The 16,241-nt window shown below is 39.3% G+C and overlaps 1 protein-coding gene across 3 annotated transcripts in view; it reads right to left on the reverse strand.

The window, feature by feature from the left end:
* The window catches only part of CNOT6L (CCR4-NOT transcription complex subunit 6 like), a 128,297-nt gene extending 112,407 nt beyond the window's left edge, over positions 1-15,890 (reverse strand). Inside the window, exon 1 of one of the 3 annotated variants that reach the window (XM_066386957.1) lies at positions 15,403-15,890. The gene's annotated coding sequence lies outside the window, so the exon portion shown is untranslated. Of the gene's footprint in view, positions 1-14,818; positions 14,914-15,069; positions 15,196-15,402 lie in introns of those variants that run through there. The other 2 variants (XM_066386956.1, XM_066386958.1) reach the window with 2 other exon arrangements.
* Between the last annotated feature and the right edge of the window lie 351 nt (positions 15,891-16,241).

The raw sequence follows: 16,241 nt of genomic DNA on the forward strand, positions 1-16,241 counted from the left end.
CCAGTTTGAGCACAGACTCATCTGGTTTGAGCAAAACTCACCAGCTTGGACCCAAGGTCGCTGGCTTGAGCAAGGGTTTACTAGGTCTGCTGAAGGCCCACGGTCAAAGCATATATGAACAACTATAGCAATCAATGAACAACTAAGGTGTCACAACAAAAAACTGATGATTGATGCTTCTTATCTCTCTCCATTCCTGTCTGTCCCTATCTATCCCTCTCTCTGACTCTATGTCTCTGTAAAAACAAATAAAATAAAATAAAATAAAATATAAACAGCTCTTCCAAATCAATTAAAAAATGTAAATACCCCAACAGAAAAATTTGGGATAATGATCTTGATGAAACAAATAAGAGAATACAGTGACCAAAAACCTATGAGAAAATATAACCCCACTGTTAATCAAATAACTGCAAATTTAAATATATTTTTTTCTTTATTATCAGAATGGCAAGGATTCATACTATGAATAAGAATTTGAGGCCTGACCTGTGGTGGCTCAGTGGATAAAGCGACCTGGAAATGCTGAGGTCGCTGGTTCGAAACCCTGGGCTTGCCTGGTCAAGGCACATATGGGAGTTGATGCTTCCAGCTCCTCCCCCCTTCTCTCTCTGTCCTCTCTCTCTCTGTCTCTCCCTCTCCTCTCTAAAATGAATAAATTAAAAAATAAATAAATAAATAAATAAAAAGAATTTGAGGAAATTGGTACCCATTACACAACTAATGGAAAAATAATTTTACACAATATTTCTAAAGGGCAATTGTCGGACAACATGTATCAAAATTTAAATGTGCATTTTTATCCAGCAAGTCTACTTCTAGAAATTTATCCTTTTAAAAAGTGTGCAGCTTGACCAGGCAGTGGCACAGTGGATAGAGCGTCGGACTGGGATGTAGAGGACCCAGATTCGATACCCCGAAGTCGCCAGCTTGAGCGCGGCTCATCTGGTTTGAGCAAGGCTCACCAGCTTGAGCCCAAGGTCGCTGGCTCGAGCAAGGGGTCGCTCGGTGTGCTGTAGCACACCAGGTCCAGGCACATATGAGAAATCAATCAATGAACAACTAAGAAGCCGCAAAGAAGAATTGATGTTTCTCATCTCTCTGCCTTCCTGTCTGTCTGTCCCTATCTGTCCCTCTCTCTGACTCTGTCTCTGCCAAAAAAAAAAAAAAAAAAGGTGTGCAAAGGTGTATATACTAGTCTTTTCACTGTTAGTGTTGATAATTGCCGAAACTAAGGCTATCAATTGCCAATCAATAAAGCACTGAATTATATAGCTCATCAATAAAATGGATTACAATTCAGCAATTAAAAAGCATATTGTGTGGGAATGTAAAATGATGTAGCTGCTCTAGAAATGTTTATCAATTTCTCAAAAAGTTAAACACAGAATTACCATATAATCCCGTAATTCCATACCTACTTATATACCCAAGTGAAAACATATGTCCACACAAAAACTTGTATATGAATGTTCATAGCAGAATTATTTATAATTATAACTGCCTAAGAAAAGTAAAAACAGTCCAAATGTCCATCAGCTAATGAGCTACTGAACAAAATTTTCACAAATAGCATATCATTCAGCCACAAAAAAATGAATGAAGTAATATTATATGTTACACATGGAATAATCTGGAAAACACTGTAGTAAATAAAAGAAGCCAGACACAAAGCTCACATATTGTATGATTCCACTTACATGAAATGCCTAGAACAGGCAAATCCACAGAAACAGAAGGTAGACTGATGATTGCCAACTGATGAAAGAAGGGGCAAACTTGAATTGCTAATAGATATGAGGTATCTTTTGAAGATGATGGAAATATTCTGTAACTGGATAGTAGTGTTTCAAAGTGAAAATACTTTAAAACGGTGAATCTTGTGTCATGTGATATAGATGTCAATTTTAACGCTATAAAAATTTGAAAAAATTACATCATTTTCACCAATCTCTAATTAAAATTTAGTACTTCTTTCAAATAGACATAGAAACCTACCATAATATTAACAGTAACTGTGATTTTTATCACTAAAAATTATATCTTCACATCACATGATAAGTTACAGATATCTCAAAATATCATGTCTATATCACTACTTCAAATATATGTATCACTATATATATATCATCTATATATATCACTTCTTCAAAATAATAGTAGCTATTAGACTCATTGCTAAATCTTGTTATTTAAATGCATCGATAAAGAGGCACATATAATAATGTACCACAAATTTGTTTTTATATATTCTTGTATTTCAATATAACATGTTATGTTCTTTCATTTGCTTAAAATCATTATTCTAAAAAGACTCCACAGACTTCTCCAGACCACCAGACTGTCCATATCTCCAATGATCCATCCACATCAATCCATGCATTAGATATAGGAAGGGAAACTAATCATGAGGCTATTCTAATTATTCAGGCATAAAATAATTAGGGGCAAAAATAGAAATCATTCCAATTTCAATCAATTTATCTAACACAAAATTCCTAATTTCCTTCCCAAATTGTCTCCTTCTGATTTCTCAGTCATCACTGACTTCTTCCTTCACATTCAATCACAAATGTCAGTTAAAAGCTTTCTTTTCTATTTCAATGAACACATTTCTATCCCAATCTATTTCTTGACTTATCACTTCATGTTTTAATATAACTCTTTAAAATAGAGCCTCCCTCCTCCCATTCTGATCTCAACTCATTTCCATACCTCAACCAGATTAATCTTAAATGTTTTCAAACTACCAGCCTGCTCACTCAATGTTCCCAATGTCTTTAAAATACCAATAATTATGAGGTTCTAGAGACACATTTACAGTAACTATTCATCCAAACTATCATATAGCTATGCCCTACAACGTATCATCTAAAACAATATTACAACCTAAAACTCAAGTATTAGTAAGAGAGTCCCAATTTATAAATGTAAAAACACTACTCTACAATTGAACCTAATAAGAAATTTTAATTCCTTACCCCTCCATAATAATCATGCTCCAAATATGCCTTTTCAGCCTCCTTCCCACTGAAGCTCTAGAAGAGGAGTAATCAACCTTTTTACACCTACCGCCCACTTTTGTATCTCTGTTAGTAGTAAAATTTTCTAAACGCCCACCGGTTCCACAGTAATGGTGATTTATAAAGTAGAAAGGTAACTTTACTTTATAAAATTTATAAAGCAGAGTTACAGCAAGTTAAAGCATATAATAATAATTACTTACCAAGTACTTTATGTCGTATTTTCGCTAAGTTTGGCAGAATAAATCTTTATAAAACAACTTACTATAGTTAAAGCTATCTTTTTATTTATACTTTGGTTGCTCCACTACCGCCCACCATGAAAGCTGGAACGCCCACTAGTGGGCGGTAAGGACCAGGTTGACTACCACTGCTCTAGAAGTTAACTAGAAATTAACTCAATTTCCCTCTCATCTTTGAATCTAGACTCATACCTGTCTGCTACTACACATTTGTTGATGGAATTTCTACTGCTTGCAATGTCATTTGGTTATTCATTCATTTAATAAAGTTATTAAACCCATAATATATACCAAATACTACATAGTAGCAGTTAAGTTCCTACTATGTATCCAACACTTAAGCTATAAAAGTGAAGTACAATAGCTCTGTCCTTAAAAACTCATAGTCTATGGAAAAGCAGAGAGGTAAATCAGGTAAACACAAGACAATGTGGTAAATGTTATGAAAGAGGAATGCACATGATGCTAGGGGAGCACAAAGAAAAAGCAAAAAGCAAAGTAGGGAGCACCTGAGGTGAATTATTAAATAAAGTCAGTGAGGTCATAAAATTAAAGGTATTGTAGCCATATACAAAGCATTAATCAGGCTGTAAGTCACTCAGTATAGCTAGGTTACGGAATATGTTCGAGACAGAGGAGTAATAAATGCTAAAATTGGAGATGTACACAAGGACAAGATCATGAGGTGCCTTACATATAATGCTATGAAATCTCCATTTTATTCTAAAAACAGCAGCATATCTTGGAAAGTACACAGATGTAGGAATTCCAATAACCTAAACCTGAATTCAGACTCTGACATTAACTGGCTATAGGACTTTCAACAAATCTGCCTCTCTATGCTTCAGTTTCCTCAACTATAAAATAGGAATTAATATCAATTTTGCTAGAATTTTAAGAAGTTAATTCATGTAAACCTCCTTGCACAAGGATCAGCAATCTATAGCTTGGTTTGCTAGCAATGAATGAATGGTTTTACATCCTTAAAGAATCATTAAAAGGAAAAAAATAAAACTACAACAAAAACATAAAGGAGACTATAGGACAGATCTTAAGTATCTCCAAAAGCCAAAATATTACTATATATGGTCCTTTATATAAACACTTGCCAACTCCTGTCCTTAGGCAAAAAAATAGTAACTTAATGAAGGATTTTTATGTAGGGTATTTAAGCAAGATCCAATGACTTTTATGTAGTTCTTTAGTGACAATTCGTACAAAGGAAAAGAAGTTAAAGGATCAATAATGGATGCTGGCATAATCCACTAAATGATCCTTACCTTCCTTCTCCTAATGATAAAGGTGAAATTAACTTCTACACCTCTCTTTATCCATTCTATAAGATTACAAACCCATATGTACTCTGTATGTTGTAGTATTTAATGTTCCTTGTTGCTTACATATTCTGCCTTCACGTTTGCTATTTACTCAGGGTTAAATGCCCTCTAAATATAAGTAGTATAAGAGTATTTCTGTGTCAAACATCCTGTTTTAAATATTTACTTTATCAACATTTATGACTTGTTAGTTCACTTGTATGTCTCCTAATAATAAAAAACAGTAATAGCTAACATATAAGAACGTTCTAGTTTAGTTTTTTACCAGGGATGTGCCACATACTCTTCTAAGCACTTTATAGGTATTATTTCATATAATCCTCACAACCACTCTGTAAGATAAGGACTATTATCACCCTATTACAAATGAGGAAACTGAAGCATGGAGAAATTAAATGAGTTTTCCAAGAGCTACAGCGTAAAGGATCCAAAGCTCACATTCTTAACCAGGCTACATATTTAAAAGGAAGGATATGACTTTTCACAGTCCTTAGTACTCAGTAGTCCAATATGTATTAGTTCCATTTCCTGGTAGAAAAGACCATATTCTAAACTTCTTTTTAGTCCCCAGATCCCTGAATACAAAGTTTCTAGCTAGTAAACATTTAATTACTATTTATTACTATGATAGACTTCTAATAATGAAAATTCTTATAATGTTTCAAGACAGTTATTCTGTACATAAGTCACAAAATATTATTCCATAATTTTATATATAGATGCTGAAGACTACTATACATGAACCTACAGCAGAACATATCCTGTCAGTTTTTTAGTTTTGTTTTGTTTAAATATAAACATTAAGATCAGATAGCAACAAATACATATGTTAAGGTCCCAACCAAATCTTTGTACAGACATTAAAGTTGGTATATACTAAGTTAAGTCCTACTCTCTTAGTAGTATTTGTAACTATTATTATATAACTCTCTGATCCATGTTACTCATTTAGGGAATCTAAGTAATTTGGGAAGAGAAAAATAAGATTCTAAACTGTAAGGTTACAGAGAGAGAGGTTCTCTCTGTAAAAGATGAATACAAGGAAAAGAGTATTATGACTTCTATTTTCCGTCACTGATCTCTTTTGTTAATAAATGAAAACTCAGAATTTCCACGTGTCTTATTCGGCATAAACAAGTTCCTCACATAGCAAAGAAACTACTTATTTTCTTGAAAAAAATCAGAAATAAATTTTTATCTATGATATTTTTTAAATGACAAAAAAATAATGAAAATAATCCAATAACACAGATATGAAGTAAAATTCTATTACCGCTTTCCAACTCTGCCATAACAGGAAGATTTATAGCTAAACCCAAAGTTATTTGACCTCTGAGACATACCATTAAAGGACAAAAATAAAAATTTTAAAAAATATTTAATAAGAATATAGCTACATGGAAACACAAAGTTTCAAAAATTAAACAAAGGGTAATAACCACATCAAGTGAAACATAACCTTACCTTGTAAAGCAAAATTTTCTAAGAAAGCTACTAAATTTTTTAAGAAAACTTACAAAAACAAAACTATTGATGCTGAATTATTTTGGGGAAAATGTCAGATGACAGCCAGTTTCAAAGTAAACATGGAATTCTTCATTAACCATACCTTCAATACCACAAAGGTTTGTTCCCTTCTTTTAAATTCTATGATATAACAGCACTTCATTTATTATGTAGTACTGTATTCTCTCTGCTTCCTGTGTTCCCCCTCCTCCAACCTAGCTAGCAAACTCATCAGAGCAAAATTCTCCTCACTGTATTTTTTAAAAGTTTTTCAAAACAAACAGTATTCTCCATTGCTCAAGAAATCTGAATTATTCAAAAATCTGCAGTAAAGGATTAAGGACCCGCCATCAGTGTGTATGGATCAATGGGAAGACAATTAGAGAGCATTAAAGGAGTAGGAAGGGGAAGAAGCACAAGACAGGGTAAAAGAGGGAGAAGAAAAGCTAGCCCCTCTTTTCCAAACAAGCTAAGCATTACTACTGTCCCTCATTACGAGACAAAGCATCTTCCCTTTTCTAATCCGTATTTCATACTTTCATCAAAACTCAACCCTAACATCTCTTCATAATAAAACATTCATAAAACAGAATAGAAGGGAATTTCCTCAACATGGTAAGAGGCATCTATGAAAACTCCATAGCCTGACCAGGTGGTGATGTAGTGGATAGAGCATTGGCCTAGGATACTGAGGACCCAGGTTCGAAACCCTGAGGTCACCAACTTGAGCACAGGCTCATCCAGCTGAGTGTGGGGTCTCCATCTTGAGCACAGGGTCTTGAGCATGGGATCATAGACATGATCTCATAGTTGCTGGCTTGAAAAAGGGGTCACTAACTCAACTGGAGCCCCCCAGCCCCATCTCCTCCACTCTCCCCATCAAAGCACAGATCAGAAAGCAATCAATGAACAACTAAAGGAGCCGCAACTCTGAGTTGATGCTTCTTATCTTTCTTGCTTCCCTGTCTGCCCCTCTCTCTCTAAAAAAAATAAATAAAAAGAAAAAATAAGAAAACAATTCCATTTACAATAGCACCAAAAACAATAAAATATTTAGGAATTAAAGCAATAAAATTGTAGAACATACTCTGAAAACTACAAAATGTTGTTGAAATGAAGATCTAAATAAATGAAAAGATCCCATGTTTATGACTAGGAAGACTTACTCTTACTCTTAAGATGGCCATGCTCCACAAAATGAGCTAGCATTAACACAATTCCTATCAAAATCCCAGCTGACTTCTTTGCAGAAATTGACAAGCTAATTCTAAAATTCATATGGAAATACAAGTCCTCAAATAGCCAAACAATCTTGAAATAGAACAATGTTGTTGGAGGACTCACACTTCTCAATTACAAAACTACAATAGTCAAGACCAGGGGTCCCCAAACTTTTTACACAGGGGGCCAGTTCATTGTCCCTCAGACCGTTGGAGGGCCGGACTATAAAAAAACTATGGCCTGACCTGTGGTGGCGCAGTGGATAAAGCGTCGACCTAGAAATGCTGAGGTCACCGGTTCGAAACCCTGGGCTTGCCTGGCCAAGGCACATATGGGAGTTGATGCTTCCAGCTCCTCCACCTTCTCTCTCTCTGTCTCTTCTCTCTCCTCTCTCTCTCTCCCTCTCCTCTCTAAAAAATGAATAAATTAAAAAAAATAAAAAAATATATATGAACAAATCCCTATGCACACTGCACATATCTCATTTTAAAGTAAAAAAACAAAATGGAAACAAATACAATATTTAAAATAAAGAACAAGTAAATTTAAATCAACAAACTGACCAGTATTTCAATGGGAACTATGCTCCTCTCACTGACCACCAGTGAAAGAGGTGCCCCTTTTGGAAGTGCAGCAGGGGCCGGATAAATGGCCTCAGGGGGCCGCATGCAGCCCGTGGGCCATAGTTTGGGGACCCCTGGTCAAGACAATACTGGCATAAGGAAAATCATACAAATCAACAGAATAAAGCTGAAAATCCAGAAATAAACCCTCATATTTATGGTTAATTGATTTTCAACAAAAGTGACAAGACAATCCTATAGGAAAAGAATAGTCTTTTTAACAAATATTACTGGGATATCCACATGCAAAAGAATAATGTTAGATTCCCTACATGAAGCCTCATATAGAAATTAATTCAAAATAGATCAAAGATATAAATATCAGAGCTAAAACTATAAAACATTTAGGACAAAACAGAAGGGTAAATCATTGTGACCTTAGATTAGTAAACAGTTTCTTAAATATGATACCAAAAGCACAAACAACAGAAGACAAAATAAATTAGACTTCCTAAAATTAAAAACCTTTGTTCTTCAAAAGACATTATCAGGAAAGTGAAAAGACAACTCACTGAATGGAAAGAAAAATCATGTGTGAAAAGGGACTTGTACCTATTAATATACAAAGTACTCTTAAAACTCAATAATAATATTTAAAATAATAATTTTATAGTGGTCAAAAGATCTGAATACTTATCTCTCAAAAAAAGATACACATACGGCCACTAAGGAAATGAAAAGACACTCAGCATCATTAGGGAAATGCAAATCAAAATCACAATGAGATACTACTTAACACAGGTAGGAGAGCTATGATCAAAAAGATAGATAACAAATGTTGGCAAGGATGTCAAGAAACTGGAGCCCTTATACACACTGTTGGTGATGTGAAATGGTGAGACTGCTTTGGAAAACAGTCTGGAAGTTTGTCAAGAGTTTAAGCATCAAGGCACCATATGATCCAGCTGCTATATCCCAGAGAACTGAAAACTATACACTCAAAAACTTACACATGAATGTTCATATGAGAATTATTTACAATAGTCAAAAGTAGAAACAACTCAAATGTCCATCAGCTGATAAAATGTGGTATATCCACACAATAGCATATAATACAACCATAAAAAGAATCAAGTATATGACATGAATGAACCTTGAAAACAGAGTAAATAAAAGAAACCCATGATAAAAGAGTACATATTATTTTAAGAAGAGGTAAATACATACTCAGAAAATAAATCAGTGATTGCCTAGAAGTAAGGATGTAGGAGAATGAAAGGTAACGCTTAAATACAGGATTTATATTCCAGGTGATTAAAATGTTCTAAAATTGTGGTGATGGCTGCACAAATATAAATATACTAATCACTACTGAGTTATCGATATATACTTTAAATCAGTGGTCCCCAATCCCCGGGCCATTTGGTAGCGGTCGGCAGAGAAAGAATAAATAACTTACATTACTTACGTTTTATTTATATTTAAGTCTGAATGGTTTTATTTTTAAAAAATGACCAGATTCCCTCTGTTACATCCAAGACTCACTCTTGACACTTGTCTCGGTCACGTGATACATTTATCTGTCCCACCCTAAAGGCCGGTCTGTGAAAATATTTTCTGACACTAAACCGGTCCATGACCCAAAAAAGGTTGGGGACCGCTGCTTTAAATGGACTACACTACTTCTATGGAAAGTCAATTATATCTCAAAAAAGCTCTTACCAAAAAACTTTTTCTTTATGTAATCTCTGACCTACCCATCATTCCATCTTGTTACTCTCTCTGAGAATGTCTGTAAACAGCTTATCCTATAATGACTTGCACTTGTTTTGAAATAGTTTTATCTCCCTTATTCACAAGCTGTAAGCTTCACAAGCGTTCGTTCTTCTACTTCTTTCGTACTTCTCTTTAGAATTGAGTACAATAATGACTATAGAATGGGCCCTTGAATAAGGCTTGTTTTTTTAAGATTTTATTTATTCATTTTAGAGAGAGGAAAGAGAGAGAAAAAGGAGTGGGAGAGAAAGGCGCAGGAAGCATCAACTCTAGCTGTTTCTCTTATGTGCCTTAACAAGGCAAGCATAGCATTCAAGGTTGATGCTTTATTCACTGTGCCACCACAGGTCAGGTTGAATAAGGTTTTTAATTCTCAAAATACACAGTTAGAAATATTTACCATGAAGAAGTTAACCAGACTACTCAAAAATCTTCCTTTGGGGAAATATAGATATATATAAAATTCTCCAGATAACTAACCAAACTTTTCAGAATAAAAATCAGTACAGGTGAGACATAGAGCTGAGGTTTCACTTTACAAGAATCTAGGCAGTGAAAGAATAGTTGTAATTCAATTAAAATTAAAGTTGTCCAGAAATTAAATGCATTTAATGTATTAGAGGCTCAATGTTACTACAGTTAAAAAAAGCTGGACCCTAGCTGGGTGGTTCAGTGAATAAAGTGTCGTCCTGGCGTTGCAAGTTGGATCTTTGGTCAGGGCACATAGAAGCAATCAATGAGTGCACCACTAAAAATGGAGCAACTAAGTGGAACAGTGAGTTTATGCTTTTCTCTCTCTCTCTCTTCCTTCTCCCTTCCTCTCTCCCTTCTTTCAAATCAGTGGAGGGAAATTTTTCTGTAAGTTGTAGTATTTTCATCATGAAACACAAGCACAAATTAATAATTAAGCCTCTTATTTACTTGATGATTCTGTAATTCTTCTGGGTTAAGGCTCACATATCTTAATTACAATGACTTCTGAATTACAAAAACAGCAACAGCAAACAAACACAGGAAGGTCCACCTAAATGATATTATAATAATAATTATAATGTTCTATCTCATCAGAAAGAAAATTCACAAATGTGTTTCCCATGAAACTATACCCCAGAAACTAAAATTCAAAGTCAACTGATTTCAAAGTACAAAGAGGAACAACTCAAACAGCCAGAATACAGTATACCACAAGGGCAATCAATAACTGGATAGTAAAGAAGAGACCCACTAAAGGTTATTAAATACAATTGTAATGTTCTCTCAGTTATTTGTATTTTTATTTTTTTAAAGGATTTTGTTTTTTTGGGTTTTTTTAATTTTTATATTATTTATTCATTTTAGAGAGGAGAGAGAGGGAAAGAGAGAGAGAGAGAGAGGAGAGAGAGAGAGAGAGAGAGAGAGGAGGGAGACAGGGGGGAGGAGCTGGAAGCATTAACTCCCATATGTGCCTTGACCAGGCAAGCCCAGGGTTTCGAACCGGCGACCTCAGCATTTCCAGGTCGACGCTTTATCCACTGCGCCACCACAGATCAGGCTAGTTATTTGTATTTTTAAATAGCTGAAAATCACTTGTCATTCAAACTCCTCATAGAAAAAAACGCCGTTTCCTCTTCTTCCTTCTGTGGCTCTACTTCTTCCCTTCTTTTTCCCCTCCCCCAATTTACTCTTTGAAGATGGAAAGCAATTTTTAAGTATTATAATTCATTTTTAGACATAGTTTCATAAACAATGCTACCATCTAAAATATCATGAAAAGCCCCAAGCTGTCCCCTTTCCAGAGACTAAATTCCCATCCCTCTTGCATTCAAATGCGACTGTGACAAATTCTCACCAATGAATGTGGGAAGATGTTTGTCCCTGTTAAGTCTAGGGATTCTTGAGAAATGGTCTGTGGGTAACAAGTAGGGATCTGAGGCTCTGAGGAAACGGTGGAGCTATAAGATATAAGGAGTCTGGGACCCTCAATTACCACAAGGAGAAAAGCTACAAGCCTGCTAACTATGAGCACCTGCACTAGACTGTCACGTGAGCAAAATATAAACTTGTATGTGTTAAACCACTTAAATTCTGGGGTTTATTTATTATCCTAATTAGCACTTACCCACAGTAATACATGCACAAATTCCTAAGTATACAATTTCCTCCAATTAAAGATATTTATAAGGAATATTTTGGAAAAATTGTTTAAAAGACCATTTAAGTAACACTGCATTTTCAAAATCTAAACAATTTGCCACTTTGATTTTTATATGTAATTCCTTTGATTTGAATGACAGCATAAGTTCCACTGTTAATGTCACTATCCACATATCTTAATATATAGTTCAACATTATCTATTTTCATATTACAAAGAAATTTTTCCTAAACTATCCCAAATTAAAAAAAGTATAAATTGGCCTGACCTGTGGTGGCGCAGTGGGTAAAGTGTCAAACTGGAATGCTGAGGTCACCGGCTCGAAACCCTGGGCTTGCCCAGTCAAGGCACATAGAAGGAAGCAACTATTACGAGTTCATGCTTCCACTCCACCCTCCTCTCTCTGCCCTCTATCTAAAAATCAGTAAATAAAATTTTAAAAAAAAAGTATAAATTGTTTTAAAATACAATTCATAATATTTAATGAAAACTACCAAATACCTCGTTAACAGCAAAATTCTATTTTGTTCTTAAAATATTAAACATTACCATTTATAATTTTTAAAGAATTCTTCCTTTAAATATAAGGTAGTGAATTCTGTTTGTTTTAAATATACACATACCCATAATACACTCACTTTAACAAAACCATATTTTGCATTCTAATAAAGTTGTCCCTATTATCCTTCACAAAAAGTCCTTCACAAATTTGTTGAAATTTTAGTGCTTTACCAGGTTTATTTTTAAAGCTCATCATTGCTGATATAAATAATGATATAAAGCCTAACTGGGAAACTTGGCATTAGAAAATAAGACATTACAAACTTAAATGAACCTTCTCCCATATTCTCTTCACCCTGCTTTCACATTAAAAAAAAAGAGGGAAAAGAAAGAAAAATTATTTATTTAACTGCTGTTGCCTTTGTCTTAAACTCCATGACATTATTTTTTCCACAATACTATTAAAATTAAATTGACATCACATTTACTACTACACACAGAGTAATAAAAACGGAAAACTACTGAAAATTGATAGAGGATTTTTGCTTTCATTCAGGAAAAGATTCCAAGAGATTATGTTTACCAGAATCAGTCAACATTAAGACATTACATAGCTATTTCTGTAGCACTTTTACTTTGTGGACCTATATAGATAAAATCTAGTTCTGTAATCCTTTTTAACGCTTAATTGTACTGGAACATGTATTTGTTACGTATAGCTTAGTTCCCCCCCCCCACCCCCACCCCAGAGCTACAAAAAAAGAACTCATAAAAAGAGTAATGAAACTGAGATGGCCCATTTGAAAATATCAAAAAATATGAAGTATGACTATATAGTCTCTATAAACTAGTACACTAAGCATTTAAATGAATTCTTATTTCTAGAAAAAAGGAATTCTAAAATATGTTTTAAAAAGGTTTAAATATACTTTATGTATATCAAAGGACTGAAATGTTCTATTGCCTTGATTTAGTTACATAATATTGCTTTCAGCAATTAAATGAGTATTTGTACTTATGTTTTTCAATGTCCAGTCAGGACTACAGGAGGAGAAACTAATATTTAACTAAGCATTTACTATGTACTAAACATGTTTTCTCATTCTATCCTCTGACAACCTTATAATAAATGTATTATCTCCTTCTTGCAGATGAGAAAACAGAAGCTTACATACATTAAGCCTAAGGTCAAATAGCTAAGAGAAATGGCACAGGCAGAGTTCTAAGGTCTGTAGAGCAAATCCTTGTTCCACTAAACTACAGTGTGTGTGTTGTTTTCCAGTAGTGGTCACAGAAAACAGCTCTCCATCCATTCCCATTAGGACCCCCACTTCCCAGTGAACAGCATGGAACATTTTTTTGTGAGACCAATTCAGAAAGTACCAATCACTGGCCATTATACAGAGCATGGCCTGCAAGGATCTCATCTGTATCATGACTTGACTCTCCAGAGGGTTTTAGCTAGATGAGCTAACTAGATACTAATGGAAAAAGGGTGGAGTAGATAAATCAGCAAACAATTATCCATATGCCATTTATATTTAATTCTGAACTGCATTGTACACCTATTGGCAGATTTCTCTTTAGTTTCATTTTGCTTAGACTCCTCGCAAAATAGCTTTTCAGGAGTCCACTCAGAGGCTGCTTGATCTAGGATTTGCAGGCGGTGAGGGAAAGTGTATTTGTGCACAACTATCTCGATTAGGATGACCAGAGGCAACACGGTGGTATCTCCTAAAAGGTAGTACTGCGCTTCCAATGTGTACAAATGGCTCAGGGGAACCTGCCAGAACGCCACCCCATCTGAAGGGCCTCGCTGACCAGTCGGCGGAGTCGAGGAGGATGACAGCTCCCGTCAGCTCCTCTCCCTCGGCCTCCGCGGCTCGGCGCGTACACGCCTCTCCCCCTAGGAGGCAGGATAAAACAATTTCAAAAGCACAAAATCGATCCAAGCTCGCCACCACCACAGGGCAGGCAGGCCGGCTTCCGTTTCTTCTCCCGCCACTCCAAGAAAAATTTCATTTAAAAAAAAAATGTGCTTACCTATTACCAACCATAAAGTATATTTAACGAAAAATGAACAGATGTACTTAGTGCCGCCGCACGGCCTTAAGAATGAAAAGAAGGGCCGTGGGCACCGCGTCCTCGCCAGATGTACGGCTTTGATTCACTTTCCCTCGGGTCCCACCGCTGGCGCCGGGAAGAGTCCCGACGCCAAAATCTGCCTTCGCTTCGCGGCCGAGGCGGCGGAGGCGACATTCATCGGGACGTCCCGCCTCCGCCCCTCACCTGCCCAGGCCCGAGTGAGCGCCCGGGCCCGCGCGCCCCCGGAGGCGTCCCGGAGGCCGGCGGGAGGCCGGCGGGCGGCGGGCGCCGAGGCGGTTAGGCCGCGCTTCCTGCCGCGGCCTCGAGACCTGAGGCGCGGCCCGGCCCCGCAGCTCTCCGGGCCCGGCGGCCGTGCGGGAGCGGAACCCACGCTCCCCCTCTCCGGCCCGGCTCCCGCCCAGCAGCGCTCACCTGCGGGGCTCCCGAGCCTCGGCCACGAAGGGGGAGGGGCACGCCGCTCGAGGGTCCCGGACGCCCGGGTCCCCGGAGTCCCGGGCCCTCAGCGCGGACCCCCCACGCCGCACACGCACACCCGGAACCTCTGACAGAGACACGAGTCAGCCCCCCACGCGAACCACACACACTCGCTGGGGTTCTCGGGGCCGCCTCCCCGCCCGTCGAAGTCCCAACTCGCAACCCACACACAGGACTCCGTCTCCCACCTCCTGTCCCCGGGGACGCACTCCGCTTCCCCACACTCTCGATCCTACTCGGAGGCGCAAAAACACTCTCCCCCATTCTCCTCCTCGGGCCCAGGAGGAGCAACAGCAGCCATTTCCCCGCGGCGGGGGAAACACACACACACAAACACGCGCGCGCGCACCAGGCCCCCACAGATGCTTCCCCTCCGGAGCCGCGGCCGCAGACGCAAACACAAACCCCCGCGGGCCGGCCTTGCTCCCACCCGCCCCGCAGGGGAGCGGCCGCGGCCGGCAGGGCCCGCCCCGGGCTCGCGGGGGGCCTGGGGTCCCGGAGGGCCGGCGCCCCCACCTCACCTGCATTCAGCGCGCCGGGCTCCGGGCGGCGGCGACGGCGGCGGCGGCGGGGCGGCTGGTGCTGGTGCTGCGGCGGCGGCGGAGGTGGTGGTGGCGGTGGCGGTGGGGCTGAGGGCAGCAAAGACATGCAGGCAGCCCGCCGGGGGGATGAGGCACCGGCCGGAGGGGACGCGGGGCGGGCGGGCCGGGCCGGGCCGCCTGAGGAACGGCAGAGGCAGCGGTGAGGAGGGCGGCTGAAGGGAGCGAGGAGGAGACGGACGGGGGCGGGGAAGGGGGCGAGGGCCGCGCCGCCGGGCTTCGCTGCCGGTGACCCTGGGCGCGCAGGAGAGGTCCCGCGGCCGCCGACGAGAAGGCCCCCGCCGGAGGAAGCTGCGCCCCCGCGGCCGCCGGAGCCGCGCTACTACTACCAGAGCCGCGCAAAGCCTGGCCTTGGCCTTGGCCTCCTGGCGCCGGGGCTGCCGCCGCTGCGGGGGTTGCTGCTGCGCTTGCTGCTGCCGGGGCCGAGGCTGCTACACAGAAACGCCAGCTTTCGGTGCCTTCACTCTCGCTCACACACGTTCACACCCCCGAGGGCCGGGGCAGAGGCACTCGCGCGATATCGGTATTGAGATTAATAACAAGGTGCAGAGAGTGCGAGAAGGGTTGATTGACGTGGAGGGGCTGGCGGGAGTCAATCACTCCCCTGCGCCGAGGGGTTGGGTTGAGAGGAAAGGGGCGGAGCTCCATACCCGCGCCTTGGCCCCGCCCCGTGGGCGCAGTATATGGTCTGGTGCGCGTGCGCGCCCGGTGGCCAGGGATGTAACCCGTTTTCTCCTCTAATCTTGTTTTCTTATTCTCTT

The sequence above is a fragment of the Saccopteryx leptura genome, chromosome 5 (assembly GCF_036850995.1).
Source record: "Saccopteryx leptura isolate mSacLep1 chromosome 5, mSacLep1_pri_phased_curated, whole genome shotgun sequence".
Lineage (NCBI taxonomy): Eukaryota > Metazoa > Chordata > Mammalia > Chiroptera > Emballonuridae > Saccopteryx > Saccopteryx leptura.